The sequence below is a fragment of the Aethalodelphis obliquidens genome, unplaced genomic scaffold, assembly GCF_003676395.1.
Source record: "Aethalodelphis obliquidens isolate GAN/ISIS:26980383/991018 unplaced genomic scaffold, ASM367639v1 scaffold12, whole genome shotgun sequence".
Classification (NCBI taxonomy): Eukaryota; Metazoa; Chordata; class Mammalia; order Artiodactyla; family Delphinidae; genus Aethalodelphis; species Aethalodelphis obliquidens.
The window spans coordinates 9,445,424-9,458,926 of record NW_020837956.1 but is presented as its reverse complement, the minus strand read 5'-3'; the positions used below and the strand labels follow the sequence as shown (position 1 = coordinate 9,458,926).

Below are 13,503 nucleotides of genomic sequence, written 5' to 3'. Positions count from 1 at the left end.
TTCCCCGGCGCCCCTCCCTGGACCTCGGGCTCCCCGCCTCGTGACGCCGTCCTCCCCCTCCGCTCCCGCCCCCAGTGGCCAGGAGGGGTCTGCGGAGCAGGGATGCGCTGAACCTGGAGCCCCGGGTGGAAGGGGTAGCAAAGCCCCGCGGCCGGGGTCTCGGCTCCAGCGTCCCGCCCCGGACCATCGGGATGACTTGGGGAGTCTCCAAGGGCCCTTTTAACGGCCCCCAAAGGGAGGCGACAGGAAGGTAAGGAGGAGTGAGGACTGGGGTGCGGGATATGAGGGGCGGGGACAGACGGCGTTGGGAGAGCTTTTTTCAGAAGCTATTCGGAGCCCAGCTCGGTTTCTGAGACCGCCCCAAAGGATTTCTCAGACAAGGCACCCCAGCAATTCTTTTCTTGCCGACTTTGTTCTTCCTCTCCCGGCGCGGAGACTTACGTACCGCGTGCTCCGAAGGCGGCCACACATCCCAGCACCCAGTCTCGGTGCCGCCTTCCCGCCTGCCCTGTCTCGGAGGGGAGCGGCTCGAGCCCCCGCTTTCTGGGGCGCGGGTCCTAAAAGAGCGCCGAAGTGTAGCGCCGCTGGACCCTCTCGTGACGCTTCCTGCGGAGTGGCGTGAAAGTCTGGGGAGAATTGCCTTGCCACTGGCAAGAACAGAATTTCGCATTGCCTTCGTCCGCCTCCTCCTTTTCATAATGTCTTGATTTCCCCCATGCACCTCCAAGTCGGCTGCAGCACCGGCCCTCGGAGCTTGAAGAGCCCTTTAAGGCTCTGCAGAGCGAATTGCCCTGGGCACTGCTCGATGCTCTGGGAGTGGGCTCCATTTGGCAGGGATTATTTTAAATTGCTCCCAGCAATTCACACGGCACCCGATACAGGCAGCCCTGCCCGCGCAGTACCCGCCAGAGGCGAAACAGGTGAGTTGTAAGGCAAGCTATGTTAAATGTAAAACAAGTACTGGAAGAAAAAATAAGAGTGGGGTGGGATGGAGTGGATGCGGTCTTCTGACCTCAGAGTAAACCCAGCTGGTTACTTGAGAAAGGTTTTACTTTGCCCTTCACTTTTCATAATTTCGTAGGATTGTCCCCTGCCCACTAGAGGTCACCATCAAGAGTCGTTTTGCTCTGATTCTAATGTGGATTCCTAGCGAAAAAGCATACACCTAAAAATTGGAGTGCTGTCTCCTCACAAAGTAAAAGCACTCTGGGTGATTTTTTTGTGTGCATTTTTCCTTTTAACTGAAGTAAAGTTGATTTACAATGTTCCAAGTTACAACAAAGTGATTCAGTTATATATAGATATAGATAGATTATATGTCTATAATTTTTTCAGATTATTTTCCATTAAAGGTGTTTTCAAGATATTGAATATATTTCCTTGTTGGGTGATTTCTTAAAGAATGAAAATCTCTATAAGTTGTTTTTCCCTAGACTTGGATATTATCCCTAGACTTGGATAATTTATCTTAAATGCACTTAATGTGATTAAAAACTCAAAAACGGAAGTTGTTTACTTGCTAAGTATCTACTAACCCAGGAAAACATTCTGAATGAAATGTTTCAAGACAGAATCAAAGGAGGTGATGGTCATAAACTGGCAGAGAGAAGGAGGAGAGCCTGCCGAGTAGCAAAATCTCAGGTGTGGAGGACTAAAGTGTGTAAAACAGCTAATGCATTTGCTCGGCTGAAAGGATGGGGATCTCCACTGTAGAATTTAGATTTCATCCTACAAGCTAATGGGATCCCTGAAGGTTTTAATAATAGAGCCAACTTTATATCAGGAAGAGCCATTTGCCCTCAGGAGAAGGCCACTTCTGCAACCAAGGAATGGGAACCCCACCCCTAAATCTTTGTAGATGAGGAAGGGTTATTTCTGAGAAACACTGAGACCAAGAACTCAGCAGGGCTTGGAAATGGATTTGTTATAGGATATAAGGATGAAGAAAAGTTTGCAGTTGCTAGCAGTGTGAAGAGCCTGGCTTCTAGAAGCGTCACAGGCAGCAGAACACAGAACAACTATTTTGTTAATTATTTGTTTCAACGCTACTATATTTATTTCCTATGTTCTCTACCTAAAATCCCTTTAAAATCTGTTGATTGAACCAGCTGAAGAAATATCATATTTTAAATTAAATTTGAGCTTAGAAAACAAACCCTCTTGTACCGTTGGTGGGAATGTAAATTGATACAGCCACTATGGAGGACAGTATGGAGGTTCCTCAAAAAACTAAAAATAGAACTACCATAGACCCAGCCATCCCACTACTGGGCATATACCCTGAGAAAACCATAATTCAAAAAGAATCATGTACCACAATGTTCATTGCAGCTCTATTTACAATAGCCAGGACATGGAAGCAACCTAAATGTCCATCGACAGATGAATGGATAAAGAAGATATGGCTCATATATACAATGGAATATTATTCAGCCATAAAAAGAAACGAAATTGAGTTATTTGTAGTGAGGTGGATGGACCTAGAGTCTGTCATACAGAGTGAAGTAAGTCAGAAAGAGAAAAACAAATACCGTATGCTAACACATATACATGGAATCTGAAAAAAAAAAAGGGTTCTGATGAACCTAGGGGCAGGACAGGAATAAAGACTCAGACATAGAGAATGGACTTGAGGACACGGGAAGGGGGAAGGGTAAGCTGGAATGAAGTGACAGAGTGGCATGGACATATATACACTACCAAATGTAAAATAGACAGCTAGTGGGAAGCAGCCACATAGCACAGGGAGATCTGCTCGGTGCTTTGTCCACCTAGAGGGATGGAATAGGGAGTGTGGGAGGGAGATGCAAGAGGGAGGAGATATGGGAATGTATGTATATGTATAGCTGATTCACTTTGTTATACAGAAGAAACTAACACACCATTGTAAAGCAATTATACTCCAATAAAGATGTTAAAAAAAAAAAAGAAAGCAAATTAATTTGATGACAATACAGTTTGTGTCTCCTAGGTATATTTTCATAAAATATCTTAGATAGGTTTAAATCATTTCATTTGTTTCAAGAGTAATATTCTTATTTGATTTTAATAACAACCACTACTGCAACAATACCCAAGTCTTTTTTTTTTTAAAGTAAATTTATTTATTTATTTTTGGCTGCGTTGGGTCTTCGTTGCTGCGTGCGGGCTTTTTCTAGTTGTGGTGCACGGGCTTTTTCTAGTTGTGGCGCGCGGGCTTCTCATTGTGGTGGCTTCTCCTGTTGTGGAGCACAGGCTCTAGGTGTGCGGGCTTCAGTAGTCGTGGCACGTGGGCTTCAGTAGCTGTGGCTTGCAGGCTCTAGAGGACAGGCTCAGTAGTTGTGGTGCATGGGCTTAGTTGCTCCATGGCAGGTGGGATCTTCCCGGACCAGGGCTCGAACCCGTGTCCCCTGCATTGGTAGGCAGATTCTTAACTACTACGCCACCAGGGAAGTCCCCCCAAGTCATTTTTTTTAAACAAAGAAAACAATAAGATGCTGAGATGATTGGCTTGTCTCAATATAATCTGGTTTAAAAAGCATTCTTAAAAACAATTTTCTTCCTTTGAACTTTGGAAAAAAATATTTATGTTGAGAATTATTACATTTAATTTCTTTTCTGGATTCTGGATGATATTTAGGGTCTTCAAGTATAAATCTTTAAACTGCATTATATTTTAAAGACATCAAGCAGAATTTTAGAGTTTGAAAGAGATTTTCTTGTCTCAATTTATAAGCCCATTATTTGGGGAGGACTAACACGGCTTCAGAGATGTGGCTGTAACTTGCCCGAGGTTCCCCAACCAGCAGCATCACTGTAGAGACAAGGCTAGAACCAGATTTTCTAGTTCCAAACCCTAATCACTGTCTCCAGGGCCTGCATTGCTGCCACAACCTCCTATCTGATCTCTGCACTCCAGTTTTTTCCTCTGTCTGTGAATCCTGTATTATGCCACTGGACAGCTCTTCCTTTCCTTCAGTTTCATCAAGTCGTTCCCCAGTTCAAGAACCTAAAGTGGCTAAGGATCTACAATTACAAATTGTCCTTACAATGAAGTCCACAATGGTTCTAAGGGCTGTCTCTAGGTTCAAATCCTGGCTGTACAACTTATTTGCTAAGTGACTTGGAACAAACAAGTTCCTTAACCTCTTTGGGCCTCCATTTTCTCATCCCGAGAATGGAGATAACATGGTTCCATCAAAGGGGTGATGTGAGGATTGAATGAGACGATGCAAGGGTGGTAGATGGCTCAATGCATGACACTGGAAAAAATCTCACTTCATGTGTGCCTCCACCAGCCCAAGCAGGTCATGCTCATTCTCACTCCTGGGTTGTAAATAAATACAAATCAGACAAGTGAATTGATTCATCTAAAAATGTGACCAACCACAAAAAGTAACCTGAAACATCAAAAATTCAGTGAAAACTTGTGACCCATATACTGCTGAGTCTGGATTGAACATGGATTCCTCCATCACTTTGCACTGCACGACTGGATGTGTTCAGGGTCCTTCAGCAACTCTAAACACTTTTTTTGTTTGTTTGTTAATTATTTTTTTATTTTTGGCTGCTTTGGGTCTTCGTTGCTGTGCTTGGGCTTTCTCTAGTTGTGGTGAGCGGGGGCTACTCTTCCTTGCGGTGCACAGGCTTCTCATTGCAGTGGCTTCTCTTGTTGCGGAGCACAGGCTCTAGGTGCATAGGCTTCAGTAGTCATGGCACGCGGGCTCAGTAGTTGTGGCGCACGGGCTTAGTTGCTCCGCAGCATGTGAGGTCTTCCCGGACCAAGGCTCGAACCTGTGTCCCCTGCCTTGGCAGGCGGAGTCTTAACCACTGCGCCACCAGGGAAGCCCCCTAAATCCTTTTATACAAGGTTGAACAAAGAGAGGCAACTGTAGAAAAGTAACTAAAATATATGGGGAGGCTAAAGGAAGATAAGAATTATTTTAACAAAGTCTGTTTATACACAATTCCCTCAGCTTCAACTTCTGTCCTTGATGATAAGAATGGTACTTTCCTCATGGTACAGGGAAGACATCTTTCAAATTGGGGTTTTATCTCCTGATTTTAGAAAGAAAAGGGGGAGGTCAGAGCACCCTTTTTGTACCTGATGTTTTTTAAGTGCTCAAAATAATCCTTATGCCAAAGTGACGTATTTTAGGGTGGGATATTCTTCTACCCTTCATCATTAACAGCAAAATACAGTTTTGGTGCCATTGCAGAAAGACCCCTCTCCTTTACCTTCACCCAGCTCTCACCCCCATCCTGCTGCTATATTGCATTATGATGTGACCACCCTTCTGCCCACCGTCACTCCATGTCTCTTGCTTCTTACAGTGACCAAGAGCCCTTTCTATGTGGCGCCACATGCTCAGCTTTCCACAAAAAGGCTCTTACTATTACCCTCATTTTCCAGATGGGGAAATGAGGCTTCAGAATGTTAGACTTGCTCAAGAACCCACAGCTCCTAGTAAGTACCAGACCCAGTACTGAAACCCAAAGTCTCTGCAGGCTCTCCTGCTTTGCATGCTGGCTCACCACCAACTCTCCTCTCTACCCAGCATCAAACACCCCTGGGAAGGGAGGAACAAGTTAGGCGATACCAGAGGAAGCAATCTGACAAATCTTGAATGTGGGTCATTCTGCAAGACAACTAATCTTCAATAAGTCGCTTTCATATCCTGAAATATTTAAGGAGGAGATGATATAATGTCTGCTATCTGCTTCAGAATAACCAAGGGCAGGGGCAAGTGGACTGGAAGTATAGATGAAATAGATTGGCCCTGAGTTGATAATTGTTGAGGCTGGGTGATAGGGTTCATTATATTAGTCTCTCCCCTTTTGTATTTATTTGAAATTGTCCATAATAAAAAAGTTAAAAAAAATTATTTTAAACCTTGAACTTCATTTGTTTTTAATCTTTTGTTTCTTCATTAGAATGTAACTTCTTTTTTAGAAAAATGTATTTATTTATTTGGTTGGTTGTGCCGGGTCTTGGTTGCAGGCAGGCTCCTTAGTTGCGGCATGCATGTGGGACCTAGTTCCCTGACCGGGGATCGAACCCGGGCCCCCTGCATTCGGAGCTCGAGTCTTATCCACTGCACCACCAGTGAAGTCCCTAAGCTTATCTTTGAATGTTGACAATTCCTTCAGACTGGACCTGAATGCACTATTTCATAGTATCTGTCATGATGACTCCCTTCAATTTCTCCAGAGTATAAAAAAGCTCAGTACATTTGACCATGTCTATTAAAAATTTTAAATGCGGACTTCCCTGGTGGTGCAGTGGTTAAGAACCCACCTGCCAATGCAGGCAACCCAGGTTCGAGCCCCAGTCCAGGAAGATCCCACGTGCAGCAGAACAGCTAAGCCCGTGCGCCACAACTACTGAGCCTGCACTCTAGAGCCCAAGAGCCACAGCTACTAAGCCCTCGTGCCACAACTACCAAAGCCCGCACGCCTAGAGCCTGTGCTCCGCAGCAAGAGAAGCCACCGCAATGAGAAGCTCGTGCACCGCAACGAAGAGTAGCCCCCGCCTGCCTCAACTAGAGAAAGCCTGCGCGCAGCAACAGAGACCCAATGCAGCCAAAAATAAAATAAATTTAAAATAAATAAATAAATGTTCTCTGAGAGCTGAACTGGCAGTATCAGTGGGTGCATATAGTGAGGGAGGAATTGACCAAGTTGAGAAATCCAGGCTCTTTCTGAAAAACCACTTCAATTTTGTTAACTGGTTGGCATCCTGGCAGAGATCTTGGCGCTGCTTTCCCCCTGTACTACAGTGTATGCCAGCTTCCTGTGGAAGCCCTACTCATTTAGGTGACCCCAACCCTAGGTCAGTGGGTGCCCCTATATTCCTTACCCAGCAGGTGCTTTAGTTAGAAAAGTTCTAAGAATCAGCTCCAGTCATGTCTGTGTTCCACCATCCACCCATTCCTGTCCCTGGAGGAAGGAGAGAGTGTGGAAGCAGAGCAGGGGCTGCAAGGAAAGAGGAACTGTCTGCCATTGAATTAAACACTTTAAATGGGCTAATTGTGAATTCTATCTCAATAAAATTGTTTCCAAAAAAACAAACTGTCCAGAAGGAACTGGATGTGGATCTAGCATTTCTGTGTGTCTTGGCTCACAAACTATAGGAAACAAGGAAAGAAATTTAAAAGGCTGTTGCCCTGGTGGTAGAAGGACATCTCAGAGACGCAAGTGCTTGATTGGGTGCTCAAGGTTAACGAAGTGAAGCTTTCCAGCAAAGCAGGTCTTGAGCCCAGATGGGAAGGAAGTGGGAGAGCCAAGTAAGAGAGAGAGGAATTCCCAGACTCTGCCCCTTATCACATCACAGGGCATATTCAAACAGCCTGAGAGAGGGTTCTACTCACAAGAAAAATCAAAGACATTTCAGAATGAATGGAAAGTTCCCTGCTGTGTTCTATCCATTCTGCAAAGAGGAGAGCTGCCTTTACCAACATTAATGAACCAAAATTAACTGGTTTAGGAGTCAGCTTTGAAAAACACCTGCTGTTTTTATCCTTATGTCCCTGTAACCATCTATTTCCCTGCCCCACAATCCAGCCCTCCTCCCCCTCTATGCTCAGCACTATTATTTCTGCCTCAGAGGAAGGATTGGGGCTGGGGTTGACTGAAGCGAAGCGTATGGTATTCCTGGAAATGATCTTCTCATTGTAGATGCAACCAAAATAGCATTGGTACCACAATTAATAATCGATCTACTCTTCAACAGCAACTGCATTTTTCTCCAAGGTACACGATTTAAAATACAGACTTTTTCTCCAGTTCTTAACTGGAGATAAAATAATTCAATTCTGGTGTGTGTGATCCCATTACCCTACTATGGCAAGACCCCCAGGCATTTGCCTCAGTTTTCCCTGAGATACATGTTCTCACAGGGTAGCAAAAAAAAAAAAAATATATATATATATATATATATATATATAAGCTCTTAGTGGAAAGCTAAGAGGTATAGCAATCTGGAAGACTTGCAGTTTTAAAAGAAGGTTTGGAGCCAAAGCAATTAGATTGGTATAAGCCTGTCTCAGGCCTGGGTCAGAGAACAGAGCCTATGGCTCAGCAAAAAATGCTGAAGTAAGTATTGGCTTTAACTCCATGTGCCCGTGTGGATGTGCAACCTCAGATCCTGTCCCCATAGGACCTTCCTCTGCTTGCAAGGAACCTTGCCCTCTGCTTAAGATTTGCTAGTACCTTAGGTCTTCCAGGTAGGATTTTTCCTTTTCAGAGGAAAGTAATCACAAATAAAAATCTCTGTATCAAGACACTGAGAAGCTTTTTATATCCTTTCACTAGCTTCTGTTGTGACGGATGAAATTACAAGAACAATGGCAGCAGAGCAAATGTCCACGTAAATCTATAAAGAAAGAAGAAAATAGGTTTACCAGGTTTCCTTTGATGATAAGGCATTCTTTTTTTTTTTTTTTTTTTTGTGGTACACGGGCCTCTTACTGTTGTGCCCTCTCCTGTTGCGGAGCACAGGCTCAGCGGCCATGGCTCACAGGCCCAGCGCTCCACAGCATGTGGGATCTTCCCGGACCGGGGCACGAACCCATGTACCCTGCATCGGTAGGCGGACTCTCAACCACTGCGCCACCAGGGAAGCCCGACAAGGCATTCTTTTCTCTAGACACAGTGCGCCTTTAACTTTGACAATGTCAATGACTGAACTAGTGGTCTATCTCAATAGTGACAGGTACTATAGAAAGGGAGAAATTGTGAATACAACTTCCACTGAATCAATATTAGTCAAGACTTTCAATTTATAGCTCATTGTGATTTCACCCTAGTAACCAGCTCAAGCGTGATATTTATATTCTATATAGATTAAACATTACTGAGATGAGACATCCCCTTATTTATAGAACCCTTAAGAAAACTAGTTTTAATGGTGCCACGGAAGCAGTCAATTCTCTCAGACGGTGAAAATGTGAGGTATGCAAGTAATTTTGCCACTTAATTTGATTCCGTCACCATGAGATCTCCCAGAAGAATGTTCACTCTGCCCTCACTTCTCACCTGCTAAGTAATCAACTAGGCACATAGGAGAGGCTAGTGTTTTCAGCTACCCCTTCAGTGGACACCCCATTTTATCTCTGTCTTAGCAAGCACCTTGTTAGATGTTTAAAGTGTTTTTTTGATGTTAAACTGCAGTGATTTATATTGCAAAAACCAACTGGGATTGGAGGGATTCTAAGGGATAAAATGAGAACTACTTGGAATACCTGGTCCCTATTCACAATTTGACTGAGAAAGGATTTGTAGTCATTGAACTTGAGTAGGTCAATCTTCTTGGTTTAACAAATATCATTAGAACTGAGCATTTCAGAAGCTAAAGAAAGAACCTGAGAGAGCCACTAGAAGGCATGGGAAGGAAAGAGCAGTGGCAGCACCCCGGAAAAGGGATGGACTCCAAGTTAAGAAGTCAGTGGCCTCCAGAGGCCACCTGAACAGTGGTGACAATACATCTAAAGCTAGCCAGAGGGACTTCCGTCGTGGTCCAGTGGGTGGGTCTCAGCGCTCCCAGTGCAGGGGGCCTGGGTTCTATCCCTGGTCAGGGAACTGGATCCTGCATGCATGCTGCAGCTAAGAGTTCGCATGCCACAATTAAGAAGCCCTCATGCTGCAATGAAGATCCCGCATGCCGCAACTAAGACACAGCACAGCCAAAATAAATAAATAAAAATAAAATAAAGAGACTTCCCTGGTGGCGTAATGGTTGAGAATCCACCTGCCAATGCAGGGGACACGGGTTCGATCCCTGGTTAGGGAAGATCCCACATGCTGTGGAGCAACTAAGCCTGAGGGCCACAAGAGCCACAACTACTGAGCCCGCATACCACAACTACTGAAGCCCGCACGCCTAGAACCCATGCTCTGCACCAAGAGAAGCCAACACAATGAGAAGCCCGTGCAATGCAACGAAGAGTAGCCCCCACTCGCCACAACAAGAGAAAGCCTGTGCCCAGCAACAAAGACCAAACACAGCCAAAAAAATAATAAATTAAAAAACAAAACAAGGGGCTTCCCTGGTGGCGCAGTGGTTGGGAGTCCGCCTGCCGATGCAGGGGACACGGGTTTGTGCCCCGGTCCGGGAAGATCCCACATACTGTGGAGTGGCTGGGCCCGTGAGCCATGGCCGCTGAGCCTGCGTATCCGGAGCCTGTGCTCCGCAACGGGAGAGGCTACAACAGTGAGAGGCCTGCGTAGCGCAAAAAATAATAATAATAATAATAAAATAAAATAAATAATATTTTAAAATAAGTAAATAAATAAAGCTAGCCAGAGACTCAGCAATAAGGAAGAGTATAACCAGGCTTATCAGGACCTTCAGAAGTATTCTTTGGATAGCGACCACAGGATAGAGAAAAGGGTAGAACTTCCAGGGCAGAGAAAGAGGGCCACCAGGAGGGATATTTGGAAAATTAGACCCAGCTGACCTGAAGCCCAGATGATGACTCCTGGATTCAGGGAGCTGAGAATTAGGAGAACCGGAGAGGACCAGGTACCCAGGCTGTTCCGTGGGGCAAATGGGGACCCATGCCCAGGAAGGCCCTGGAAGGATCTCAGACTCCCATCAGACCCAGCAACACTGGTCCCCTTCCTCCACCTCAGGCTGAGAGGCAGAAGTGAGAGCTTGGAGAATCCCAGGTCTGCAATAATGACAATTGGGCAAATCATGGTTACCTTAGGATAAGAAAATTGTATTACAAAGAGTGCTGCTAAAATTTCCTTGCACATGTCTCTGAGGAAGTTTTTATAGGTTATGTTCCTAGAAGTATTATTGGGTCATAGGACATGAACATATTTAATGGAACATAGTAATTTGGGGAGCATTAGCGCCATCATGATACTGAATCAATTGATGGGTGTAATTTAACTATCGATTTATTCATTTTTATGTCCTTTAATAATTTATAATTTTTTAAATAAAAGAGTTGTACATTTCCATTGTGCTTTTAAAAAAATTGTATTCTGTTAGCTATTTCTATGCTATTTGTAAAGAATCTATACTTTTACATTTTCATTTGTGTGTGTGTGTGGGGTGTGTGTATTTTGAAAAGCTCTATGTAAGAGCTCAGTCTGTGTAAAACTGAAGGGAGAGGGATTTTTGGCCTTGCTTCGGTTTCAGGGTGGCAGCAGCAAAGATAAATTATTAAAAGCACCATAAATACTGCTCCCCTTTCCTTCATTCCAGGCTTTTTATTAAGCACAGAAAATGGACATATCTTTGTGAAACTCAAGCCTTTTCTAGTTCAGGGTCCCAAACCAACCCAGTGCTCTAGGTGTCCAAATGACTCCCTCCCTCCTTCCCCAACAAAGGTTTCATAGAATTCTAATTTTTACAGGTTTACAAACTCAAGGCAAATGTTAGAGTTTTATTTTACAAAATGGCAATACCTTTACATTCGGAAGAAGAAAATGGCTTCAGGATCTTATGACTAGACTTGAAACAGTAAATGTGATTGAAGAATTTAGTGGTGACAACCCATGGATATCAGTCTAGCCAAAGCCCATTTAAGCAGCTTTAAAATGTAGACAGATGGGAATTCCCTGGCGGTCCAGTGGTTAGGACTTGGCGCTTTCACTGCTGGGGCCCGGGTTCGATCCCTAAAGCCGTGCAGCTCAGCCAAAAATTTAAAAATAAATAAAATAAAATAAAAGTAGAGAGAAAGCAAATGAGAGAATGGGTAGCAAAGTATACAAAGAAATTAGAAGCCAAAATGGAAACAAAAGTGGGCTTATGCAAACGTGTAGCACACTTTACCTTAAGTCAGGGAATAGTAAAGGATGAAAATACAGTTGAGCCCACCCAGTGCCCAGATCTTAGTTTCTAATACCATTCTCAAATATAAGCAACCGGGAATCCTTGGAGAAATGGCTGATTCTACTCCTGGGGCAGGAAATATACACAGTAAACTGCCAGAAAGTAAGGAAGTACTATTATAAAAAACAAAAGCGAAAACAAACAAAAAGTATCACAATATGGTAGTATGTCAAAGCAACAGAGAAGTCAACTGAAAGAGCTTCCAATGGCCAGAGCTAGAACAATTTGAGTAAAACAATAAAGTAGTATGGGATTATAACCCAGAGTATGAAATAAATATCCATAAGGCCATACTAATATAAATAAATGATTGATTAAATAGGGAGAAAAAACAAACCTCCGATGCAGAATAATCCTGAATAACCTGTGTAGGTGCTCTACCCTGAAAGGAGGTGGAGGATAACTCCTCATTCCTTAAGTGTAGGTTGCTCATAGTGACGTCTTTCCAAAGAGTACAGTATAGAAAGGTGGAAAAAAAGAGTAACTTCAGGAGGAGGAAACTGGCAAACAAGTTCAGCTGGTGATCAAGGTCAACATCACCAATGATACAAGGTGATGAGAATAGCACTTCACCTTTGTGGTCTTTCTCTCCAAAACCCACAACCTCAGTCTAATCATGAGAAAAACATCAGACAAATCCCAACAGAGGGACATTCTAAAAATAGCTGACTAGTATTCCTCAAAACTACAAGGTCACCAAAAACAAGGAAAGTCTGGGAAACTGTCACAGCCAAAGGAGCTTAAGGAGGCATGACAACTAAATGTAATGTGGTATCCTGGATGGGATCCAGGGCCAGAAAAAAGGACATTAGGTTAAAAAACTAAGGAAATCTGAATAAACTATGGACTTATAGTCAATGATAATGTATCGTATTGGTGCATTAATTGTAACAAGTGTACCATCCTAATGTAAGTTGTTAATTATAGGAGAAACTGAGTGTGGGATATATGGAAACTTTCTGTGCTACTTTCTCAATGTTTCTGTAAATCTAAAACTGTTCTAAAAATAAAGTTTATTCTTTTAAAAAATGCAGTGGGGGGAAAAAAATGCAGTGGAGGGCTTCCCTGGTGGCACAGTGGTTAAGAATCCACCTGCCAATACAGGGGACATGGGTTTGAGCCCTGGTCCAGGAAGATTCCACATGCTGTGGACCACAACTACTGAGCCTACGATCTAGAGCCCGCAAGCCACAACTACTGAAGCCTGCACGCCTAGAGCTCGTGCTCCGCAACAAGAGAAGCCACCGCAATGAGAAACCCACACACCGCAACGAAGAATAGCCCTTCCCGCCACAACTAGAGAAAGCCCGCGTGCAGCAATGAAGACCCAACATAGCCAACAATAAATAAAATAAATTTATTTTTTTAAAAAATGCCGTGGAATTCAAGAAAAATGTAGACACAAATCAGGGTAGTAGCAGGTTCATGACAGGTCTCAAAGGGGGAAGGCAAGTGTGTTAGAGACACTTTTAGTAGTAGTTGCCCAAGGATCTGACTTTTCCTCAGTTTACCTTGCTGGCCACTGCTCTTGCCTCTGCCCCCATATCTAACTGTGTTCCCAACCCTACACGTGCAGGCTCTTTCTAGATCTTCCATCCTTTTTCAATTGCCCAGAGAACACCACCTGGATGTTCCATAGGCACTACAAAATCAGCTTGTCTCAGAACAAATCAGTGACC

At 43.8% G+C, this 13,503-nt stretch overlaps 1 long non-coding RNA gene across 1 annotated transcript in view; it reads left to right on the top strand.

Annotated features, from left to right (window-relative positions):
- The first annotated feature begins 97 nt into the window (after positions 1-97).
- The window catches only part of LOC113623797 (uncharacterized), a 39,381-nt gene continuing 25,975 nt past the window's right edge, over positions 98-13,503 (top strand). Inside the window, exon 1 of the long non-coding RNA XR_003434069.1 lies at positions 98-250. This is a non-coding gene — a long non-coding RNA (uncharacterized LOC113623797). The remainder of the gene's footprint in view (positions 251-13,503) is intronic.